The sequence below is a fragment of the Podarcis pityusensis genome (assembly GCF_964106645.2).
Source record: "Podarcis pityusensis genome assembly, chromosome: Z".
NCBI lineage: Eukaryota > Metazoa > Chordata > Lepidosauria > Squamata > Lacertidae > Podarcis > Podarcis pityusensis.
The window spans coordinates 49,968,244-49,994,090 of NC_138044.1; the positions used below are offsets into that span (position 1 = coordinate 49,968,244).

A 25,847-nucleotide genomic window follows, 5' to 3' on the forward strand; every position below is an offset into this window, starting at 1 on the left:
TTGGAGCCTCAGCTTCATGATCTGTCCTTCCAGTGAGCACTCAGGGCTGATTTCCTTCAGAATGGATGCGTTTGATCTCCTTGCAGTCCATGGGACTCTCAAGAGTCTCCTCCAGCACCATAATTCAAAAGCATCCATTCTTCAGTGATCAGCCTTCTTTATGGTCCAGCTCTCACTTCCATACATCACTACTGGGAAAACAATGGCTTTAACAATACGGACCTTTGTTGGCAAGGTGATGTCTCTGCTTTTTAAGATGCTGTCTAGGTTTGCCATCGCCTTTCTCCCAAGGAGCAGGCGTATTTTAATTTCGTGACTGCTGTCACCATCTGCAGTGATCATGGAGCCCAAGAAAGTAAAATCTCTCACTGCCTCCATTTCTTCCCCTTCTATTTGCCAGGAGGTGATGGGCCCAGTGGCCATGATCTTCGTTTTTTTGATGTTGAGCTTCAGACCATATTTTGCGCTCTCCTCTTTCACCCTCATTAAAAGGTTCTTTAATTCCTCCTCACTTTCTGCCATCAAGGTTGTGTCATTGATTGTTACCTCCATTTTATTGATCAATGGTCTCGTTAGACAGTAAAATTTGTGTTACATTGCTGTTTTAGGGGGTGTTTTTTATCGTCTGGAACGGATCAATCCACTTTCCATTACTTTCATTGGGAAAGTCCGCTTCAGGTTAAGAACGGACTTCCGGAACCAATTAAGTACGTAAACTGAGGCACCACTGTATTGCCATGTGGTTCTGACATATTGACACTGTCTCATCGTTGCTTTTTATTCTGAGGTGAGGAGAGTTTCCTAAACAATGAAAATTTGAACATAAGTGGGGAGAAAAATAATACATTTCACTATACTAATAATAAAACACTAAGAGAGTGTTGTAGGTATTAAGCAGTATGGAAAATTTTTGAAATAAACAACACTGGAAAATATCTACGTGGCAGTAGAATACAGCCTCTTTTGTGGAATGTTTTGTAATTTGCAAGGGGAAAACACACCTGTCAATGGTTAAGGAACAATTTGTTGCAAAAGTGAACAGCATAAAACTGTGCAAGTTCATCATGCTGTACTCCTCTTTGTCCACTAAAATATATCCACACCTAAAGGACCTTCTTTCCCCATATAAACCTGCCTGGACCCAGATGAGACCATCCAAGGCCCTTCTCTGCATGGCATCTCCATGTGTGCTCCTGCCCTGATGCCCACAGCAAACTACAAAGCTGGAGGTTGGAACATTTGCCTAGGCAATGAAGTACATTCAGACTCCAGCTTGGCACCCCCTGCCCAAGCCAGCCTCTGTATCCTCGTGGACAGGGCTTCACTTGAGAGTTAAGCTGCACCACAGCAACAAGGTCTTCCTGAGCTCTGGTATGTTTCTGTGGCAACAGTCACACAGCATGGTAAACCACGGTGAACAGTTAATCATGAATGTGCAGTCGGATCATGCTTTACTCCTCTCCTAGCGCAAAGAGGATCGACAAACCATGGTCTTCCGCTCGGTGTTCCAAGTGAATTAGAGTTCGTGGGATTGTATGGATTGTATGGAGTTCTACTCAAAGCAGACTTGATATTAAATAGACCTGGTCTACTCTGAGTAGAACTAGCATAGGATACGAACCCTGGTTTGTTGCTTTGTACTGTTATATCGTTATGCAGTATGAAGCCAAGATTTGTTCTTAGTTTACATTTGAAGAGAAACAAGCCACAACCTCATTTTCAGAGATAACACTAAGCCGGGGTGAGGACTTGTCACTTGTGGCAGAGGAGACCCGAAGTGGGAGCCGTCTAGCATGTTCACAATAAATCATGAACCTTACCATAGGATCATAGAATTGTAGGGTTGGAAGGGACCCCAAGGGTCATCTAGTTCAACCCCGTGCAATGCAGGAATATGATATGGAAAATTGCCCAGCTCTGTCTCTGAGCTGCTGGCTCACCTGGGGAAGCTTCTAACAGTTCAGTCCCACCACTTTTCTACATTTCCTTTACTAAAGTCAACACATACAGACACCACACAAACTTCTCCAAAGAGCCATTTTCAAACTTTTCCAAAGAGCCATTTTATTGAATTAGAGACTGGAATGCAGATCTGGATAAACAGAGAAGGGACTGGTGGTTATGAAACACTGTGTGGCTTGAGGCATTGCTCCCTGTTTGCTGAAACAAACACATTTCAGCATTTGCAATCAGAATCTGTAAGTGTATACATATAAAAAATAGGAATCAAGTAGATAAGCTAATTCCCACTATTCCCACGTGAATTATTATCTGCAACTGCTTTTTGCCACAAAACAGTTTCTGCTGGCCTAAGCACCATTAAGGCAATGCCAAGTGGGCAGAAAGGGGGGGGGGGACAGCATTTGCAAATGACAGAAAAACAATTTCGGGTTCGAATTTAGTCATGACAGCATCTCTGATTAGGTGCAGCAATAAAAGAAAAGTAGCTAGACTGGGAATATCTTAAGCTTAACTACAAGAAAGGGAAAGTTTGCATGTCAAGAAGAAACAAGAAGAGAGCATCAGTGTTTCTCACCTGCCGGTCATGCAGGTATATAGCGGACTTAGTTAAGCCTCCTCTGAATCACAGGACTCATTGTTTACTGCAATATTCTGGTTGTGTTGGATCCATTATGTTTTAAAGGTTGCGTTACTCTATTGTGTCGGAAACTGCTTTGGGCCAGTGCAGATGTGAAAAGCAGTCTATGTAATAATTTTGTGACTTTGGTAATTCGAGTTTGATCTGTTTCACCTCTTCCTCCCCCCTCCCCCCCCCCATTTTCTCCTCTCTCTTTCTTCTGTATCATTTGCATACAGAAGATGCTAGGGGAGCCTTTTTGCCTGAAAGGCATGTTAAACATTATTATTTTTGAAGGGAAAAAAATCAAATAAACCAACTAGAGAAAATCTAAGCAGATTTTGTAAAACTTCCAACCTTGGTCACCTAGGGGCAACTCTCCACTCGCCATGGGGTGAACAGGAAAGCAACTATTTCAAAACTCCCTTCGAAAAAGCCACCAGTGTTTACAGGTTCTTTTCAGCAAGGGTGTATAACCACTAAAAATCAAATTAACCCAACAGCAATTTGTAAAGCAAAGTAGGCCAAGTATTTTCTGGTACTTTCTTCCTTTGGTGCCTGAATAAAAGAAATGGCACACAAGTAACTTCAGTAATCTCACTCACTGTTTCATTTTGCAGCATAGCGTCAGCTCTCCCGCACTTAATGCAAAATCTTTTTTTATTGACAATTCAATCATGTCCGTTTGGAACAGTAGGACCACTGATTTGATCAGCCATCATTGGATTTACAATATATAAATGACAGGACCATATCAGACTCGATTCTAGAAGCAGATGCCTTTTATTGATTTATATTCCACTCACTAGGAAGAAAAATTGCAACCCAATCTAGTTGAGATAGGCCGAGATCGATGCCAGTTCTTTTCTTTATGACATGAAGGCTGAGAGAAGGACAGCATAAGTCAAATCTAGACAGATCAAATTTGCCCCATATCCCTTTCAATTACGGTGGACATACGGTGGGATATGTAACATTAAAGCCAAGGGGAATGTAATCAAAGGGGCTTAAAATTACAGCGGGCAGACAAGGCTACTGCATACATCCCCTGGGTTCTTGGAAGTGATACAAATGGGGAGTTTTTTAAAAAGTGGCCTTGAAGATAAAGGAGGTTCAAGTTTCCCAGTTTGCAATTTAGCTTGCAAAGTGGTGTTAAGCGATAGCTGATAGAGGAGCGTGTTGGAGCACAGGCAAAAAGATCTCTCCAGCATCCTGTTTTCAAGAGTGGCTGAGCATATGCCTTTAGCCAGTCCTCCCCCTCCCCCCACTTACTGAATTCAGATGCAAATGCCCTGCAAAGCAGGGAGGCTTCATTCAGCCATTATGATGGCCACTGTCAAAATAAAAAAAATCCTTCCAGTAGCACCTTTAAGACCAACTAAGTTAGTTCTTGGTATGAGCTTTCGTGTGCAAGCACACTTCTTCAGATATCTGAAGAAGTGTGCTTGCACACGAAAGCTCATACCAAGAACCAACTTAGTTGGTCTTAAAGGTGCTACTGGAAGGATTTTTTTATTTTGACTATGGCAGACCAACACGGCTACCTATCTGTAACTGGTATGATGGCCACTGTGAGGCTGTCCGCTTTTAAACCCAAATAACCTGGTGCCTTTTCCACATCTTGCCAGCATCCTTTACATTCAATTTGTGTAGATGGTATGCAGATCAAGGTCAACCCAACATTGCGTCATGTTTCTGCAGAATTGTTTAAAATGGGTCTTCTCAGTGGTGGCTCCACATTTATGGAATGCTCTCATCAGGAATACATACCTAACACAGTGGTTAGTTTTAGATGCCCACAGACCTTTAGCAGTCACAGACCTTTAGCAGTCAAGTGAGCCTCTACTGTGGAGCTTATTATTTAGCAGGGTGGGGAGGTGTTGTTCAATGAGCATTTTAGGAATTTTGTTCTATCTGTAGCTTTTACATTTCCTGGTTTTAGATATATTTTATCTGTTTGTAATCTATCTTGATGAGACGCGGGTGGAGTTGTGGGTTAAACCACAGAGCCTAGGACTTGCCGATCAGAAGATCGGCGGTTCAAATCCCTGTGACGGGGTGAGCTCCCATTGCTCGGTCCCTGCTCCTGCCAACCTAGCAGTTCGAAAGCACCTCAAAGTGCAAGGAGATAAATGGGTACTGCTCAAGTGGAAAGGTAAATGGCATATTCATGCGTTGCTCTGGTTCGCCAGAAGCAGCTTAGTCATGCTGGCCACATGACCCGGAAGCTGTACACCGACTCCCTTGGCCAGTAAAGCGAGATGAGCGCCGCAACCCCAGAGTCGGTCACGACTGGACCTAATGGTCAGGGGTCCCTTTACCTTTACCTTTTAGTCTATCTTAAGTCACTTTAATACCTTTTTGTATAAAGTGACAAAAGCTGTAAGTGAGAATAGCAAATGTAGGCAAATGAGATGTCTAGTGAAAAGCCAGTGGCTTGATTCACTTAGCCAAGGACTCAGGTCTTTAAAAGGATCACACCTCCTCAAACTTACAAATAAGAACAGTATGCAGTATTGGGGAATGTTACTAGTATAAATGCTACAGTGCAAAACTAATAAAGGTATTTAGCAAAGATCAAAATGGGGGGAAAGAACATAACCCCAAGTACCATTGAGACTAATTTAAGATACAACTGGGTTAAACAAACTTAATAAAGCATACTTGGAAATCAGATCTAGAGACAGGGATTGAAGAGGTGGTTGGCAGAGCTTATGGGCAGTGGCGTAGCGTGGGGGGTGCCAGGGGGGCCGGCCGCACCGGGCGCAACATGGGCGGGGGGGCGCGCTCGCACTAGCAGCTCTCTGCCCCTACTAAAATCCACGGGTTAGGGAGCCCGCGCTCGCTCGGCTTGGCGAGGAGGTCGCGGAAGGGGGAGAGCGAAGCCTTCTGCCGCGGGCAAAAAAAGGAGAGGAAGCCGGGAGGGAGGGCGGGCGGGCTGGCTGGCGGGGGTCTGGCTGCGCCTGCTGCTGCCGGTGCAGGGCAAGGCAAGCAGAGCGAGGAGGAGAGAGAGGGGAAGGGGGGGGGAAGCAGCTAGGAAACGCTGCGGTGTGGAGGAGGAATCAATTAAGGAGAGAAAGCGAAAAGCCTTGGAGAAAGGGAAAAAAGGAAAGAAAAGAGGCAGCTCCAGGAGAGCGCGGGGGAAAGAGAAGCCTCGCTGCTGCTGCTGCTTGGGAGAGTAAATTACTGTACTTGCCTTGCCCCGGGTTAGGGGGCGCAAATTACTTGCCTTGCCCCGGGTGCTGATAACCCACGCTACGCCGCTGCTTATGGGTGAAGAAGTCCTTAAAATCATCATCATTATTTACTTATTAAATATGTCCCACTCGCTGGATCATCACCTTGTCATGGTGAGTGGGCTTGAATGTTCCTATGACCCTTGTGAGCGAAGCCATCAGGAATCTCGCACTCCCAGCAGGATCACCCAAGGTGGTAAGGTCAAAGGAAGGAGCTAAACAAAGAATGATCCAAGAAGTCCTCAATGGCAGAACAGGCGGATGATAACAAGCGGTATGTTACAACAGCTGTGAAGGCGGATGAAGTCTGCAGCAGATAGGAATCTACCGGTATGTCGTGACTACTCCATGTCATCGGAACAGAGCCCTACTGCAAAGACTGCATCGGTCAGCGTGGACTGATCTACACACATAAAACATAAAACAAATTCACGCACAGGCATCTTCCAAAAACCCAACCCAAACCCCCAAAGTCCCATGGCGATCAGCAAATGGTAACGGGGGCAGGATCATGAAATCTGGAAGCCCCTAGTCATGAACAGGCACATGGGCGGTGGATTCAGATTCAGTCGTTCTGACTCAAGGAACGAGGCAGTTGAGCAGCTCGGCAGCTGTATCCATGACTGAGCAGCCCTTTTAAGGATCCAGTCTTCTCACCCCAAAAAGGGGGAGGGGCTGGAAACGGTGCCCTAAACATAGTCTGCCTCCCTTTTTCCCTGACTGGATTACCGCGCCCAGTGGGGTCACCACCTAGCGGTTGTAAAAGACAATTGAACTTTGGAACATGGAATATACGGACTTTGTCGGATAACACAGATAACAGGCATCCTGAACACAGAACTGCCATCACTGCAAGAGAGCTGCGAAGTTTTAACATCGATATTGCAGCGCTTCAAGAGCCTCGAAGAGCAGGTGAGGGACAACTGAAGGAAGAAAAAGGAGGCTACACATTCTTCTGGAAAGGTCTATCTGAACAAGAACATCGAATACATGGGGTAGGCTTCACTATCAAAAACAACCTTGTGAAGCTCCTGTCAGAAGTCCCTACTGGCATTAATGAGCGACTCTCAACCCTTCGAATAAAGCTCACAAAAAAACAACAGGCTACAATTATAGCACTTATGCACCAACACTGGATGACGATGAAGACATTAAAGAAGAAATTTACTCTCAGCTGGATACCATCCTATCAGAGACGCCTAAGGAAGATAAAATTATCCTCCTGGGTGATTTTAATGCAAGAGTTGGGCGAGATTTCGATCTGTGGCCTGGGACTATTGGGAAAGAAGGAGTTGGCAACAGCAACCAGAACAGAATCTTACTTTTGACGATATGTGCAGCTCACAACCTTGTTATTACCAACACACTCTTTCGACAGAAAAATAAATTTAAAACTTCATGGAGGCATCCTCGGTCAAACCACTGGCACCTCTTAGACTATGTTATTCTCCATGCTAAAGATCGCCATGATGTGCTCTTTACCAGAGCTATGACGAGCGCCGATGACTGCTGGACAGATCACTGACTAATACGTTCCACTGGTTTGATTGAATGCATGATTGACAAGAAAAAGAAGGCCTTTCAGATCTAGGAAAGAGATAGAAACTGTGACACTATGCCAACACTAAGGCTGAGGTTCAAAGATGAACCAGAGAACTAAAAAACACCTGGTGGATAAAAAAAGCTCAAGAGATCAAGCACTTAGCTGACACTCATGATGCACAGAGTTTATTTAAAGCCACAAAGACCATCTATGGGCCAATAAATCATGGCATATGCCCCCTACGCTCAGCAGACGGTATCACACTTCTAAAAGATAAAGAAGCTATTGCACTGCGCTGGAAAGAACATTACCAACATCTCCTTAACCGCAACTCCCCCATTGCTGCTGAGATCCTTTCACAAATTCCGCAAAAACAAGTTAGAGATGAGCTTGCAGTATCTCCAAACTTGGGAGAGTTGTGTGCTATTAACCAAATGAAAAACAACAAAGCCAGTGGACCTGATGGGATACCTGCCGAAATCTTCAAAGTAGGCGGAATTGAACTTACACAACAACTTCACAAGCTCATCCAAAAAATCTGGAAAAGAGAAAAAATCCTAGCAGACTTTAAGGATTCCAAAATTATCAGTCTCTTAAAAAAAAGGTGACAGAACTGATTGTGGAAACTATCGAGGCATCTCTCTATTAGCTGCAGCTGGCAAAATTCTTGCAAGGATCTTAGCAAACCGTCTCGTAACAATATCTGAGGTGACCCTTCCTGAATCCCAAAACAGTTTTTGGCCTTCTAGGGGGACAGTGGACATGATTTTCACCGCTCGACAGCTTCAAGAATAATGCAGAGAGCAAAACCAACCCCTGTATTTCTTGACCTAACTAAGGCTTTCGACACTATAAATCGTAATGCCCTGTGGCTGTCCTTCTGAAAAGTGGCTGCCCAGATAAATTTGAAAGCATCATTTGGATCCTCCATGATAATATGACAGCAACAATCACAGATAGCAATGGCTCTCAAAGTGAACCATTCACAGTGGGATCAGGTATTAAACAGAGTTGTGTTATCACCCCAACTCTATTCATTATTTTCATTGCCATGATCCTACACTTTGTCGAAGGGAAACTCCCCACCGGAGTAGAAATCATATATCGAACAGATGGAAAGCTCTTCAATCTGAGCAGGCTGAAAGCAAAGAGTAAGGTTACCGTAACTTCCGTCATAGAGCTTCAGTATGCCGATGACAACGTAGTGTGCGCACGCTCAGAGGATGACCTCCAAACCATCCTAAATATCTTTGCAGAAGCTTACAAAAAGCTTGGCCTATCACTCAACATCCAAAGAACCAAAATGCTGCACCACCAAGTACAAAATAACCCCTCTGCAGTGCTACAAATCCAACTCAATGGTGTAACATTAGAAAATGTCAATCACTTCTCCCAGCTGCACAGTTATCTTTCCACAAGGGCCAACATTGATGCCGAAATCCAGCATAGTCTGAGCTCTGCTAGTGCAGCTTTCTCCCGACTGAAGTGCAGAGTGTTTGAGGACCGGGACATTCACAGGGAAACCAAAATGCTTGTTTACAAAGCTATTGTACTACCAACCTTACTATATGCTTGTGAAACATGGACAACTTATAAACACCATCTCCAACTCCTCGAAAGATTCCATCAACAGTGTCTCCGAAAAATTTTACACATCACTTGGGAAGACAGGCGAACTAATATCAGTGTACTGGAAGAAGCAAAGATCACCAGTGTTGAAGCAATGGTTCTTCAACATCATCTTTGTTGGACTGGTCATGTTGTGGGGATGCCTGATGATCGTCTTCCAAAGCAACTACTCTATTCCAAACTTAAAAATGAAAAGCTTAATGCTGGTGGTCAACAAAAGAGGTTTAAAGACTGTCTCAAAGCAAATCTTTTAAAAAATGTAGTATAAAAACTGACAACTGGGAAACACTGGCCTGCGAGCGCTCCAGTTGGAGAACAGCCTTTACCAAAGGTGTAATGGCCTTTGAAGACACTCAAACTCAGGACACAAGGGAGAAACGTGCTAAGAGGAAGGCATGCTTAGCAAATCCACACTGTGATCAACTCCCGCCCAGAAACCAACATCCCCACTGTGGAAGGACATGTGGATCCAGAATTGGCCTCCACAGCATAGCTGTCAACCATCCCTTATTTGGTGGGAAACTCCCTTATCCCAGTGCCGTTTCCCACTGCTGTCCCGGATTGATGATGTCCCGTAAATTTCAAAGGAAGCAGCTCCTCTCTTTCCCTCCCTGAGTCCGGCTCAGCCTCTCCGACCCTTCTCCATGCTGCCGCCGGTGGCAGCAACAACTACACCCCGCAGCCGCGCACTGCTCCGCAGCATCCGTCTCCCACCCAAGCCCGGGCCCACCAGGCAACAGCCCCCTGTGGCCCGAGCCCCCGTGTCTTCCTCCTCTTCCTCTTTGTCGCCTCCTTTCTCCAGTGGCAACAGAGGTGGCGGCAGCAGCAAAAGCGCCGCCGCCGCCCCCGGCCCAAATACATCACCCCACCAGTTTCCAGGATCCCCGAGTCCCTTCGCTTCAGGGAACGACAGCGGCTCAGCGAGAATCCCCCCTCCTCCTCCTCCTCTCTCCTGTCAGCGACAGGAACAAACCAAGCCCGCCCTGAGTGCGCAGGGGGGGTTGCAATCTCCACCCCCGCTCCCCCTTCTCCTCCCTCCCGTCTAACGCAACCGCACAAGCCTTTCCCGCTGCCTCTGCGCGACCAGGGTGCTTTCACTTTCAAAGAAAAACCCCACAGGCCACGCGCCGTGGTTGTGGGGCGGGCAAAAGAAAACTGAGGCAGGAGGAGCAGCAGTCTCCACCCCGCCGGGGAGGGAGGGGGGTTAGCAGCAGCAGCCCGATGTCCTCCCTGCCCTCTCGCCTCGCCTCTCCCGGTGGGGCTGCAGCTGCCCTCGGCTCACAGTGGAGCTGGAGAGACCGTCCCCTTCCTCCCTCCCTCCCTAGGAAGTGTGGTGGGGAGAGATGAGCGAGCAGGGAAGAAGCGAGAGGCGGAGGGCATGGCGAAAGGAAGGGTTGCGGGGAATGAGGGGAGCTGGGCAGTCCCACTTCATGCTGGTCACAACCACCGCTTGAGGCTTGGTTTGGCTGCTGGTTGACTAACATCCCTTATTTTGGCTGCTGATCCCTTATTTTTGAGGCTGCTGGTGCCTTATTTTCAAATCTGTAAGTTGACAGCTATGCTCCACGGTCACTTACGGACTCACTATTAAAACCATGTTTATGGAAGACAGACAATCTTACTCGGCTACGAGGGATCACCAAAGAAAAAGAAGATTAAATATGTATACTGCCCTTTTTCTGTGGATCTCATGTATCTGCATGCATAAAAGAAGACATGGATATTTTCACATGCATAAAAGTGGATGTGGCACTGAGGTGGCACAAATCTTCTCAATGGTTGGTTAATGTTTTTGTTTGTTTGTTTGTTTGTTTGTTTGTTTGTTTGTTTGTTTGATTTATATACTGCCCTTCATCAAAAGATCTCAGAGTGGTTCACAAGACGAAAATAAACATTATGTGTTTCCAGTGAAGATCATGGGGCAGCCAGCAACCCCAGCCTTGGGTTCTCCAGTAGCCCAATAATCACCCTTAGTAGACAAACCTATGGAGGGTAAAGGAGGTCCAAAGAATGTGTATGGAAATGTGGTGGAAGTTGCACATCAAAGGGACATTAAAGCTGAGGTGGCTTTTCCTGGGGACCCTTCAAATGTGAACCACTTAGTTGCTGTTTTATTGTATTTTTTCAATGTAACTTCAATCTCACTTCAGACAATCCCTTAAGCATCTTAAGTGGAGACTCCACTATCTGGACTGAATGGTCCAAAGTTGGCTCCCAGTGTCAAGTAGAAGCAGATCCTCATCTCCAGCATACAATGGCATCACCACCACAGACAGCCTATGTGCAATACTACAATTCCCAAGCCAGGAGGGTCCCATCTAGTCTTAAAGCTGCTGACTCTGACCTGGGTCTCACATTTTGAGAACCTGTCACTCTGACAGAGTTGTTTCTTGGGCCACCTGTCTGTGGTCTCTGAGCCACCACCTCCAACAGCTTCCTTCACCCGGGATAGCTCTCCATAGCAGTCCTTTGTTTGTCCCCACTCCTCTTTCTTTTTGTTTATAGCTCATTATGCTCTGTACACTATGTCACTGTGCCCTTTTAGTGCAATTATACTGAAGAAATATAATGCACTAGCAGAACGTTTTATTCATCCGTGGCTGAGCTCCAAAGATGTTACTTCCACTCTGGAAAACACACCGTAATTTTTACTTGCTTTTACAAAACCAGCCCGAAAGGAGAGGGAAATGCACACAGAAATTTCATACTTTCCTACAAGGAAAAAGATCAACCAGTCTCACCCTTTAAAGAAGCAGTGCACTTACATTTTATGATAAATCAATAGATTTAACTTTTTCTCTTTTTTTAAATAGAAGCAATGCAATTATATTTTTGTGCATATCTAAAAACAAACAAAAATGCCCTTCTAGACCTATCAGGCTCTAGGATCAGGCATTATTTTGGGGGTGGGGTGAGAGGAGCTGGAAATCAGTACAAGAAATCCAGAAGCAGGCCTGTGCCCAAAATGAGGCAGGGGTTAGGATCCAAGCCAGCAATCAAGGGAGAGGGAAATAGGACACATCTTGACATAAGAGAGGACTAAGGAGCAAGCTTTGAGGCTAAGGCTTTAGAAGACCTTGATGCAAGCTGACAATCTCAGACAGTCTGTGGGTCTACGAGACAGTCCTCTCCCACCCTGGGAGCCTGCCTCGGCTAATTATCCCCATATCAACCCTGAATTACCGGCATGGCTGGGGTCCGATCGTGTGGGAGTCAGCCATTTCTCAACACCGGAAACAGGAAGCCTGTCTGCTGATATTCTTGATCAGGTAATCCAGGAAATTAAATCTGCTCCACTTCCAATATTTAGTATCCAGCTTGATGAATCTACAGTCGTTGCAAACTGTTCACAGTTACTGGTTTACATGAGGTATCTTAATGATGGTGACTTTAAAGATGAGTTTCTTTTTTGCAAACCTCTTGAAACGACAACTACTGCACGTGATGTATTTGACACAGTTGGTTTGTTTCTGAAAGAGCATAAGATCTCTTGGGAAAAGGTTTGTGGTGTTTGCACAGATGGTGCTCCAGCTATGCTAGGATGTCGATCTGGATTTCAGCGTTTGGTACTGAGTCACCAAAAGTCATCAGAACTCACTGTATGATTCATCGGCAAATATTAGCAATGAAGACACTGCCACAAGAGTTACAAGAAGTAAAAAAAGCATCATAAGTTCTGTCAATTTTGTAAAGGCAAGCACTTTAAACAGTCAACTGTTTTCACAACTGTGCAACGAGTTGGATGCGCCGAATAATGCTCTGCTATTTCACACTGAAGTGAGATGGTTGTTGAGAGGAAAAGTTTTAAAACGTGTTTTTGAGCTTCGTGATGAACTCACAACGTTTTTTAATCAGAAAGCAAGACCGCAGTTCGAAGCATTTTCAGCAATAAAAGTGAACTGCAGAAAATAGCTTACTTGGCTGACATCTTTGCCATCTTGAATGAGTTAAATTTATCACTGCAAGGACCAAATGCAACATGCCTCAATTTGTCTGAAAAGATCCAATCATTCCAAATGAAACTTCAGCTTTGGCAAAAAAAATTAAAAAAAAAATTGGATGAAAATAAAATTTACCTGTTGCCTACCTTATCTGCTTTCTTTGAGGAACATGACATTGAACCAGACAAAAGGATTGCGATTATAATTTCTGTGAAAGAACACTTGCACATGCTTGCAGACGAAATTTCGTCATACTTTCCAAATCTACCTGACACCCCATTTGCACTTGCCAGAAGCCCATTCACAGTCAAAGTTGAAGATGCTCCTGAGACAGCACAAGAGGAGTTCACTGAACCTATTAGCAGCGATGCAGCGAGAACTGATTTCTCTACAAGGCCAGTTACAAAATTCTGGATCAAGTGTTTGCAGTCATATCCTGTTCTGTCTGAGACTGTGTTGCGCCTTCTTCTTCCATTTCCAACAACATATCTTTGTGAAACAGAGTTGCTTGTTGGTTATCAAGTCTAAATACAGAAGTAGAATTCTTGTGGAAGATGATATTCGTTGTGCTCTTGCAAAGACTGCCCCGAGAATTTCTGATCAGGTGAGAAAGAAGCAATCTCAACCTTTGCACTGATGTTGGCTTTTTACGCATACTGTCGCAAAATGTAGTAATGTAGTTTACTGTTGTTATATTAAGACTGTTACCCATGCTACACCATGCTTCAAGACAAAATTTCATTTATTTGTAATTAGAAATAAATATTTCACAATATATAATTACATATTGTTTTTGTGATTAATCAGTATGCTTTAATTATGTTCAATTTGTAACAATAAAATACATCCTGCAGATCAGATATTTACATTACGATTCATAACAGTAGCAAAAAAGTGTGTGTGTGTGTGTGTGTGTGTGTGTGTGTGTGTTTTATAAAACAAGGAAAGGGCTGATTCCCAAACCCGCATGGAACCTGCTCCATGCCATCCCAGGCAGATGCAACCGTAGTAACGCTCATGGCTTCCTAACTACATTATCTTGACATTTAGAAATATTGCTTAAGGAAGTAAAACTGGCACTTAGAGGGTTCCCAGATATTTTCTGATATGCAGAGCATCAGTGAAAACAGTGGGGTGTAATTAATTTTCAGAAGGAAGAAAACAGAGAAAGACAGACTCCTCTCTCATACATATATTTTAGCAACTAGGAAAATGCACACTTTCAATTCATGAAGGTACAAGGACATCCACCACAAAGACAAGAGAATCCCATCAGACAGGTGTTACTGTGGTGTTGTCAAGACCCACATTTTAGCAGCTAAAGGCTGAAACTGACGGCACTCCCCTGCTCTCATGCTTTGGTTCTTAGTCGAGTTGAGAAGCCAATTCTGGAACAGATACACAGTTCATGGTCTTGGCTCAGCTGACCTTCTCATTCTAGAGCACCTTTGAATTTCTTTTTAATATTCTGATGTTGGCTGAAGGGAAGTGATAATCTCAAAGCTCTGGAAGGCACCAGACTGGGAAAAACCACTACGTTCTCTGACACTTTGGGGAAACCTTTTCTTTCAAGCAGGCAAAAGGAAACATTTACGGTATGTTCTTGGCTTTGTGCTTCCAAATTTATCAAAATACTGCCATTCCAAACTTTTGGGGAAACTCTGGGATTTCTCATTTGGCAAATAATGCAAATTAGACCAAGAGAAGCTATGGACTTCAAAAACTCACCTCTGCCCTTTTACGTGTTAAGGACAGCAGACTATGAGAAGTTTTCCAGGAAATAAAATGCCCTTTTGATGGCAGAAAGAAGAGATATTAAAGACAGATCCCTGCAGATGGCCAGCTGTTGTGAAATGCCCTATATGCCATTTCATTTATGAGGAAATGAATTTGTGTCTATATTCTCTGGCTGTGTTTATCATTTCCCCTCCCCTAAGCAACAATGTGCTTCCCCTCCCCCTACACATGTAAATAAGATTTCCTCTTAAGAGTCTTTGCTCAGTCCGTATTAAATATACTGGCTCAGTTGAATCATTGGGAATTAGGCTAGGAAATCTGGAACAAGCAACAACATGCTCACTCCTTAAAAAAGGAGTCCTTCCTGTTATGGAAAAATCTAGGTGTGAGGCTGCTCAGTCCCCCAGCTGGTCGGGCAGAGCCCGTGGGTCCCTGCGGAATAAAGAAAGGAGTCCAGCCACCAACCGGAGCAAATAGCTGTAGACCAAAGTTTATTGTGCAACAGGTTCAAAGAGGAATTTTGAACCCCGAGGATGGGGTGACAAGGACTTTTAAAGGTTTCTATCTTATCCCAGCATACAGTTCATTAAGCATCATCACTACATCATCGCTACATCATTGCTACATCAGAAAAGGGGAGGGTTATACGTGATTAACACAGGAGGAATGTGTTGGGGCAACAGGCGGATACAGTATGTGTATTGGGAAGAACATTCTAAGCACCTACTACAAAAGGACAATAGAACTTTGGTTTGCATAGTCTGCCACCTGGGCAAGGCCAGAGGAGTGCCTTTGCCCAGTGATTGACACCTATGAGTACCTTCCTGTGAATACATGACCTCCCACTTGAGGGATTATGGTGAGGACCAAGTGGCTTCCAAGTCCTTGGCCAATGAAGCAAATTGGCAGTGGAATGAAGGAAACTGGCAAAGGAGTTGATTTTATATGATTTTAAAGCTAGGTAACTTCCCTGAGCTGTCAAGTCAAAAGGATACGTTTTTTGCATAATATTTGTAACATTTAAATATGTCTCCCCCGCCCCCGTAATATCCAAAACATTCCCTACCCCCACCCAGGACACCATCAGCTATAAGGCAGGGGGCTGAACTACAACTCCCACCAGCCCCAGCCAGCATGGGCAATGGCCAGAGATGATAGCAGTTCCAATTCAGCAACATCTGGAAGGTCCAGAGGTCCATATCCCCTGCTGTAAGGGGCTCAAGCAGGCCAATTCACTACCTGCTCCATTGCCCAATTTTATTTTCCAACATTCTGTGGCTCTTGGAGGTCACTGAACATGTTCAGTTCTCATTGCAGGGGATTATCACCTTTGGGTTCCTTAATCTTATGTTCCATACTTCTGCATACCTCAGTATCCACCTAAGCCTGGCAATACCACCCTCTTGCTTCTCTTTAGCCATCCTTTGGCATGCTGTAAACAAAAATGCACCAGTCTTGTTGGCACTCTGCCACTTGAGTTTGGCATTAGGGGGAACCTGCCTTCTCCTTCTTTTTCCTGCTTTAAATGAAAAAAACCCAAGAGGGCATCCATAGTCAGAAAAAAATGAGAACATGTCTCTGTAATGTGGAGAGAGGGGAGGGAGAGGGAAGGTCCTTTACAACACTTCTAAAGTCTGGACTTTATAATAATACTGGAAGCCAGAAGCATAAAAGCCTCTGAGAACAAATCCATTATTTGTAGCAGTTCAGGACAGTTGTAATGGAATGTGCACTCTGTTGGAATAATGAATTTCTTTCCCCAACCTTTAGTTATTATTTTTAAGTCCTGTGCTTTGCCTTCCAAATGGAACTCTGCAGCCTATAAAGGCTTGCAAGAACACCAGGAAGAAAAAAAAGGTGGTGGTACATTTTAGACAGGCTTGGCTTTCCTTCAGGTTCCCTGGAGAAGGGGTTTAAGGCAGCAAAAACTACCGGTACTTTGCTGGAGCAGACGAAAGATCCATCTAGACCAGGTACTCCCCCCACAACAGCAGAAAGGTGGTGATGATTTGTTAAACTTATCACTTGCCTTTATATATATACAGAAAGTAATTCAAAGAGATGTACAACAAAAAATAAAAATATGTAACACATATGTTAAAAGGAGCATAAAAGACAAATTGGAAAGAACAATCCTCTTTAATCTTGCAACTTCTCTCTAGCTTCTCAAGGAAGTAGCTCCCTGGTATGCAGAGAAGACACATCCAAAACACAGCTTCCTTTTTTAATGTTGGGCATCACAAGCTGCCAACTGGGAGGAGAATTCACATTCTATAGCCAGATTGCTTAAATGACACTGCAAGCTGAGGGATAACAGAGAGACTTGGTAATCTGCTTCCTCTGGCCATCCTTCTTCCTTGGACCAAGACCAGTTGATACTCCATGGCAACAATGAATTGCTTAAATGATTGCTTCCAAATTCTCCAGCTCCAGCATGCATCACAACAAAAGGGGCCTTTACCTACTGGGACAGTTATCAGTTGGCTGGAGCCAAAGATCTCCTTGCAAAATCACTTCAGAAATGGAGACCAGAATTTTCAGCTGATCAAAACAAGCCATTATGAATCAGAGAGGAGCAAGATCATTTCAGGGGTCCAATCAGCTAACCAGAGAACCAGAGGAAATAAATCCAGATGAGGAGATAGAGAATACATGTGAACATAAAGAGGATGACCCTAGAGCCGTGGAAGAAGAGCATGGTGTTATCATGCAACTCCTGCCTCTTTCACTAATAAACTCCACAAACAATGACAACCTCCATGCTCCCAAATGTCATATCAACACCTGTGAACTCAGTCAACACTAGACTTCAAGTGCCTAGCATCTCTGATTTATAAATTTTGAAACGGCAACTCGACTTGCCAGACTGGCTCAGGGCACTTTTAGAAAAAGGGGGAGCTTGTTGGTTGCAACCTGGCATCCTTTCATGGACTTTGTCAACAAGCACGAGGACACCTGCCCACCAACAGCACACATGTCATCTTGGACTGGCCCCAATTGTAACACAGATATAGCTTAAAGATTTCTGATATTCCATTCTGCCCTCCCCATTCCACCCACCCTGCTCACAAAGCTCATTTACCATCCTCCTCTCCTTTCTATTTTAGCATATCGAACAGAACCACCACAGTTGACACTTTGCTGACTTAACAGTCATGATTATTTATGTTGTGTGTTATAAAGTTCAATAAAAAATATGGGGGGGGGGGGAGTGGGAGGTCTTTATGGACCAGGTTGCTTGGAAAGAGAAAGAGAGTGTTGGGGCAAGGGGAGAGACCCAACCTTTGCTTGCTTATTTAGAAAGGTAGAAGCAGAGAAGCACTAGTGATGTCTTTGATCAGGGTCAGCAAACTTTTTCAGCAGGGGCCGGTCCACTGTCCCTTAGACCTTGTGGGGGAACTGGACTATATTTTGGAAGAAAAAAAATGAATGAATTTCTATGCCCCTCAAATAATCCAGAGATGCATTTTAAATAAAAGGACACAGTCTACTCATGTAAAAACACGCTGATTCACGGACAGTTCACAGGCTGGATTTAGAAGGCAATTGGGCCGCATCCGGCTCCCAGGCCTTAGTTTGCCTACCCATGTCTTTGATATACAGCAGGTAGCCAGGGGAAAAAGCCAGATGCCACCTGGAGCAATGTCAAGTTCATTATGATATACAGTGGTACCTCGGGTTAAGTACTTAATTCGTTCTGGAGGTCTGTTCTTAACCTGAAACTGTTCTTAACCTGAAGCACCACTTTAGCTAATGGGGCCTCCTGCTGCCGCTGTGCCGCCAGAGCCCGATTTCTGTTCTTATCCTGAAGCAAAGTTCTTAACCTGAAGCACTATTTCTGGGTTAGCAGAGTCTGTAACCTGAAGCGTATGTAACCTGAAATGTATGTAACCCGAGGTACCACTGTAAAAGGTAACAGATAATGATTACAAGTATTGAGCCTGGGGTTGCTGTAGAAAATAAGCAAGAACAGAAGTCTTGACAGTAGCAGTGATGGGATCAGCAGCAGAGGAGGAAGAAACTGGCAGTATAGTGATCACATGCAAACTATTTGGGGCTATTTAATGAAATCCTCACATCTTGTCACAGGCTGGAAGTAACAATAAAGGTAAAGGGTAAAGGGACCCCTGACCATTAGGTCCAGTCATGGCCGACTCTGGGGTTGCGGCGCTCATCTCGCTTTATTGGCCGAGGGAGCCGGCGTAGCGCTTCCAGGTCATGTGGCCAGCATGACTAAGCTGCTTCCGGCAAACTAGAGCAGCACACGGAAACGCCGTTCACCTTCCCGCCAGAGCGGTACCTATTTATCTACTTGCACTTCGAGGTGCTTTCGAACTGCTAGGTTGGCAGGAGCAGGGACCCAGCAACGGGAGCTCACCCTGTTGCAGGGATTCAAACCACTGACCTTCTGATCGGCAAGCCCAAGGCTCTTTGGTTTAACCCACAGCACCACCTGCGTCCCTCTGAAGTAAAAGTATTTTGTCTTAAACAATGAAGCTGGTCTCTTGGAGTAATCGGCACAAGTAATCTGGTTACCAGAAGAAAATAATTAACACCTCCTGGAAAAAAATGGCTTGGGGCCCTAATTTCACTATGGAATGGTGAAGCTCCCAGGGCCACTGGCATGATAATTCCTGAGTGCCCTCTCCAGTGCTGTGGGGTCTGTTTTGCTGATTTTTTACTGTTTTGCAGTGTGGAGCGGTGATCAATGAAATGGTCTGGGAGAGGGCATAAGTGGCACAAACTTTACCCAGGAGCTGACTGAGCAGGTGTTCAGGCTCATAATCAGACCTTTGAAACAGTTAACAGTAAATAAGTAAATAAGGAGAACCCAGCCAAGAATGGCAGCCATAAGGACAGAATCCTAGAATCCTAGAATCATAGAATCATAGAGTTGGAAGAGACCACAAGGGCCATCGAGTCCAACCCCCTGCCAAGCAGGAAACACCATCAGAGCACTCCTGACATATGGTTGTCAAGCCTCTGCTTAAAGACCTCCAAAAATCCTAAAATGCCTTAGCAACAATTCCAGCTTTAAAAGCGAATTCTTGAGCTCCAGCAATTAGCAGTTTCCTCATGTGATTTTTCTGCACCACACTCAGCCACCAGTGGGAGGTTTGGTGCTGCCTGGCTCATTGGTTTTACTATTCCTCTCTAGTGGAGGAAAATGCTACATTGAATGTCCAGGGGGCACTGGGGGAGCAACAGAAGTTGTCTAAAATAATTGTTCCTTGTCATGCAAATTTCATCAAAGCAAAAACAAACTGGAGGTTTGTAGGAAGTGGAAGTGCCCAATAGCCCAGTCTTCCAGCTGGCTTTGTCTTCTTTTTCTCTCCCCTCTTGGGCACTGTGGCATTTGCCCATTCCTTGTGATTTTGTTTGTACAGGGGGGTGGAAATAGTTAATGTAGATTGACCAATGAGAAAGCTCAGAGGTGGAGCCTACCTGGTTTTGAGGCTCAGCCCAGGGGTTTCACCATTGGGAGATAGAGGTGACAGAGCCAGTAAGACGAACATAGCAGTTGTGACAACTAGAGTGAGAGACAGGGATAGAACTGAGAGAGAAGAGTGTGACAATGTGAGATAGTGCCACATCTAGTTAAGGGAGTGCATCTGAGAAACCGTTCTGAATATATTTAAAACTTGTTTGTTCTTCAATAAACTTTAATCTTCGTTGTTTACAACCTGACTGAGACTCAGTATTTCACCAGAAGAAACCCGGTTGGTGGCAGCGGAAGAATAAAGCAGTGGTGTACAGGTCAATAGTCCGTGAAACGACCAGGGGCTCTGTACGAAGGCCACAGGCACCCTCAAGACTTTGGCTTACCATGTGGCCATTATCCGTTCCCATCCCTGCCATGAGAAGTGCTGCTCTCCTTGGGCCAGAAGAGTCGGGTCCCAGGAGGAGTTCCCCAGCCAACCTGCCCATTCATGGGTCCTATTTAACACACATCTGTCTTTCTAAGCATTGAGAAGATTTGGCTAGTTCTGCTCTGAAAGTTAGGAGTGCTTGTGTTGCACCACTGCTGCTTGATTTTACTTGCAGAATGTTTAAAAGGTTGTGTTGGTTTGGGACCTCACTGTGGTGAAAAGCAGTATATAAATTTTATAAATGTTTATAAATGTTTGGACGGTTGAAGGTAAGATGCTGAGAACATTTTCTGACATCCTACATCAGTTTGGGCTGGGTTTTCTTTTAAGGATTTGTGCTTTCATTTCATTTTACTGCTGCTGCTCTGTAGGAATTGATTCATTTTAAATGGATTTTTATTTTTGTACTTAATCCTCCGCCTCCCATTGCTGCTTTGAGCTTTGCTGAAATGGCTACTATGCTTATTGAATTGGTTAGTGAGATGCTGCCTGTGTTATAGGAATGCTGCTATGTTTATGACCAGGGGCTGCCCCACTGCCTAGCCCTCTGCTCCCCCTCTGCTCCCCCCCCCGCACACACACACCTGACCAACCACCCCTTATACCCCATACACATTTTAGTGGAGGGGAAACAACTCCCAAGGGGCCAGCCAGATCCACATGCTGCAGCTGCTTGGCTGCCTATCCGAAGCTATGTAAGCTGCAGAGCATGAGGACACCTTACATTTTTATGCATATAGGAAGATATGAACTGTTACAGAAGTGGAAATACACTTTGTTACCTATCAGTTTCACAACAATTAATTATGGGATTTTTGTGGCAAGGTATCTACTAATTAAATTAGGAGGAAACTGCTACCTCTGCATGCAAATTTTGAAAGCCAAGTCCTCCCTCCACTCCTCAAGAGCAGTCTGGCATCAACTTGCTGCTTTAATGGAGGGATCATGTTCAATAGACTGTTCTCTTAGACCTTTGCATTTATGGGAAACGCAGCCATGTGTAATGGCTGACAGTGGTAGCAGGCACCAACAAGGCAATGACGCTTATAATGTGTGGCTTCTTAGCAAATATTTAATTACCAAAGGTGAGGAGGGAGGTGGTCCTCCCTTGCAGGGCTCATCTTTCATTGCTCCATTAATCCTTTACAATTTATGCACTACACTGGAATATAATTGCAGGAAATAACCCAAGGTATATTTTAAAGCTTAACCACAGTTACTTGTTAAATATTGCTTCACTAAGCCTTCACACTGCGCATTCAAATTACATTGTTTTCAGCAATCTTTGAGGATGAGCCTATAAGGTAGGTCAGCATTATCCACATATTGCAGGGGGGGGGGAGGAGATGCTGAGAAATGTATTTACACTTTTATATCCAGTCTTTCTTCCAAAGAAATCAATGATTTCCCTCTGTCCATCATCTCTCTCCCTACACCCCTTTCATCTTCACAACAAACCATGCAAGAAAGATTAGGCTGAAGGGAGTTTGTCAACTCCTAGGATTCTTTGCAGGGGGGGGGTGTTTTAAGTGTAAGGTGTGCACATCACCAGAGAGAGAGATGGAGAGAGACTGGTACAAAATCACTCAAAGTGCTTCAGGGCCAAGGGGGTATTCAAAACTGGATCTGCTTGGTCCTAGTCTGCCATACTAACCACTGAACCATTGTAGCTTGAGAGAAAGAAAGGGAGTAGGTTGATTAATGCTAATGGAGACAGGGCACTATGGACAAGAGAACTCTTAAAATACTCTATGAAGAGTCAGAATTAGTGGAGCGGTCACTCCTGCAGCTAAGACAAAATCTCCTATTAGGCATCCCAGTTTGACTTACATTTTGTGTTATGTAAGGGATATCCAGTATCATATAACCAACATGCATAACTCTAATTATTGCACGAAGGCGTTAAGTCCATAGAACAAGTGGGACTTCCGGGTTGGCGCCTCTGGCAATGGCGGATTTCCTCTGATCGGGAGGAATCCGCTCCGTGGAAAACAGGGTCTGAACCGCCACAGCGAGGCGGAGACCCATCAAAAACCACAGGCGGGAGAAGCCTGTGGACGTGGGATTTGGCCGGCACCTTTGCGCCCCCCCCCTACTCACGGGGAAACCCGATTTCGGGGTTCCGGAGCGACGTGGGGTGAGTGGCGCGGTGCCTTGAATCGACTGCTTCTTTCACGGAGTGAAGCCGCATTGCTGTTGCCGGAGAGCGCTGACTTTTTCCTGTGGACAATTGGAGCTTAAATATCTGTCCGTGAGTAGAACGGAAAATTGGAATAAGAAATTTCCTTTAATTTGGCACTGAAGCGGAAAGGTCTAAACAGGAAGTCTGCCTTCCGCTTTTTGTAAATAGATTGAAGCAAAGACACGGCAAGCTAGAGCTTAGAAAATCGTTTGTAAAGGATCAGTTTTCATCATTTAAAATTACTGAACCCCCCTTGGAAGCAGGAGAAGAGGGGGGAACTTTTTCTGGACTGATTAAACTTGCAGAAGACAAGTAAAGAAAAGCAATTCTCCACCGTCCTGAACCTGGGAGCGGGGTGTCAGGACAGACGTCTTCGGGAAGTTCATTGACTACAGACAAACGTTTTTGACAGATAGTTAAAAGAAGAGAAACATATTGATTCCATTGTTCCCCTTCGCATCTAAAAGGAACAAAATATTGACAAAATATATGAAAAAGGAAACTTTGTTGTTGCTTTTAAAAGAGAGAGAGAGAGAGAGAGAGAGAGAGAGAGAGAGAGAGAGATGGATACAAATAGAAGCTTTTTCCCCTAGAGGGAGCTTGTGAAACTGTTATTAAATTCAAACTGGGGAGCTTTGCAGCTGCAATAGATTAAGATCGTGGGAACAGATTCTGACCTTCAACAAGAATGTACTCGGAGGCTCTGGTGTTGGCCTTTTGTAAGACAAGTGCTTTATTGGAACACTTACATGAGAAGATGGATTTGATGACTGTTGGGATCGGAAAGTTTGGACAGGCAGTGGGTACTTATTTAGAACCCACTCAGGAATTAACTCAGGAGTGTGCTTTGACAGGTCAGATGAGGGAGGAGGTTGCTGGACCTAGTGAGGCAGAAATGGAGGGATCTGTGGCCCAACAGGAACATGAGTTGTTGGACCTGACGAATGAACCTGGAGAAAGCCAGATTTGGAGAGACAGAGTTCTGTTTGGCTTGGAGATGGGGGGCTGGATAGACCCCCCTATGCAGGGATGTTTTGACCTTTCAAGTCTGGCTTTGGGCCGGGAGGCGTTTGGAGTTGTGCGGGCCCTTAACTTTGGAGGGACTTTGAAACATGCTTTTAAATACCACATGGAGTTCAGTGTTGACTTTGGAAAAGGGGCTGATCTGTCGAGAAGGGACAAAAACATTGTCAAGCTGGAGTCTTCCCGAGTGAAAGGAGCAGAAGACAAAGTAAAGTACAGGTATAAATATGAAGAAGATCTGCGGATGGGACATGGAAGAGATCCAAGGGCCTCGGATATAAGGTTACCAGGTTGATGGACTAGATGGATGGGATAGAAAGGACTGACAAAACCCGAGACCAGGAGAAAGAGACGTTGGATGAAGATTGGAAGAAAGTTTTAAACAATTTATTTAGGAAAATCTTGTAAAAGTAAAGAGTATTAGAAAAATGTTGGAATGAAATTATTTGGCTTTAGCAGAAATGTTAAAAAGAATTATGTAAGAATATCTCATGGTTAAAAGAATTTGGTATAAATAAGATTTAAGTTTTAAGTTTTAGGGCCTTTTATGGTAATATAAGGTTAAAATAGATTAAGGTAATTTAATGACAGAATATTATGAAAGATGGAAAGGATTTGCTGAGATAATTAACAACTAGAATACAAAAAAGGGAGGTGTGAGGAGGTCGATGAAACAAGGTAATGACAGTTAATGATTTGGGAATAGTGGATTTGTTTTTAAATTTTTTGTCTATTTTTGCTTTTTGATTTTGATGTATTATGTGTTTTGTTTTTTTCTCTTTTTGACCTTGTGTTTTTTTATTGATTCGTATTGTTTAAATGTTACCTGTTTTTTCCTTCTTCTTTTTCTTTGTTTCTATGTAATCTTAAAATTCTCAATAAATATTATTTTTTTAAAAAAAAAAGTCCATAGAACAAGTTGTCCCGCTAGGCTTAGCTAGGTCACTTCCCCTCACCTTCAGTGGAAGGGTTACCAAACTCTTTGTTCTCTCCCTTTCCACCATGTGAACCCTACCAGTAAGCAGAGGCGTAGGAAGGGGGGTGCAGGGGGTGCAGCCCACCCCAGGTGTCATGACTGAGGGGGTGACAAAATGGCAGGTGAGTGGGCAGCACACCTCGCACCCGGCGACAGCAGCTCTTCTGACCCAGCAGCAGAGAGCAGCCCTCCTCAGCCGTGGCGAGGCACACCCGACTGCAGCAGTTCCATTGCTGGGTCATCTCTGAGCCAGTGCACAGAGCAGGAGAAGAGTGAGCAGCAGCTTCCCTGCCCCTCTCCTACCCTGAACTGTGGCACGTGGGAGGGCACCCTCCGCACCTCGTGCCCCTCAGGAGCATGCCCGCCCTGGGCAGCGAAGGCATAAGCTCCGCCGCTGTCAGTAAGGAGGTCTAAGCTGGAACGTGGGTGGCGCTGTGGTCTAACCCACTGAGCCTCTTGGGCTTGCCGATCAGAAGGTCAGCTGTTTGAATCCCTGCGATGCGAAGAGCAATGGTTGTTCTGTTACAGCTCCTGCCAACCTAGAAGTTCAAAAGCATGCGAGTGCAAGTAGATAAATAGGTACCGCTGCGGCGGTAAGGTAAACGGCGTTTCCGTGCGCTCTGGTTTCTGTCACAGTGTTCTGTTGTGCCAGAAGCAGTTTCATCCTGCTGACCACATGACCTGGAAAGCTGTCTGTGGACAAACGGCGGCTCCCTTGGCCTGAAGCGAGGTGAGCGCCGCAAACCCATAGTCGCCTTTGACTGGACTTAACAGTCCAGGCAGAGCCGTCTTTCTCTTTGGGCTTACTGGCGCATTGCGCCAGGCTGCAGGCCTCTCAGGGGCGCCCAGGCGAGTCCCGCCAGCTGCACCCTGCCACCTATATGGCTGGCGACAGTGGGGGAGGAAGGGGGGAGTGGTAAAGCATCTGAAAGCACCGGCACCCCCCGGCAGGCCAGTGGGCATGCCAATTGGCAGCCCCAATGGGCAGGCGGATGGCACAGCTGTGCCAATCGGCAGCCCCGGTGGGGCTCCTTCCCTCCCAGCAAAGCAGCTCCTCTGTCCCCCTCCCTCCCCGGCTGACTCTCTGGCAAGCCAGCTGCTCGTGAGCAACAGCAATGGCAAAGCTGCTCCT

At 45.0% G+C, this 25,847-nt stretch overlaps 1 protein-coding gene and 1 long non-coding RNA gene across 5 annotated transcripts in view; one reads left to right on the forward strand and one right to left on the reverse strand.

The window, feature by feature from the left end:
* Window positions 1–25,847, reverse strand: part of GPC3 (glypican 3) — a 293,898-nt gene that overhangs the window by 172,664 nt on the left and 95,387 nt on the right. The gene's annotated exons all lie outside the window — the stretch shown is intronic.
* The window catches only part of LOC308468321, a 28,034-nt gene continuing 15,451 nt past the window's right edge, over window positions 13,265–25,847 (forward strand). For both annotated transcript variants that reach the window (XR_013981565.1, XR_013981566.1), the window contains exon 1: window positions 13,265–13,531. This is a non-coding gene — a long non-coding RNA (uncharacterized lncRNA). The remainder of the gene's footprint in view (window positions 13,532–25,847) is intronic.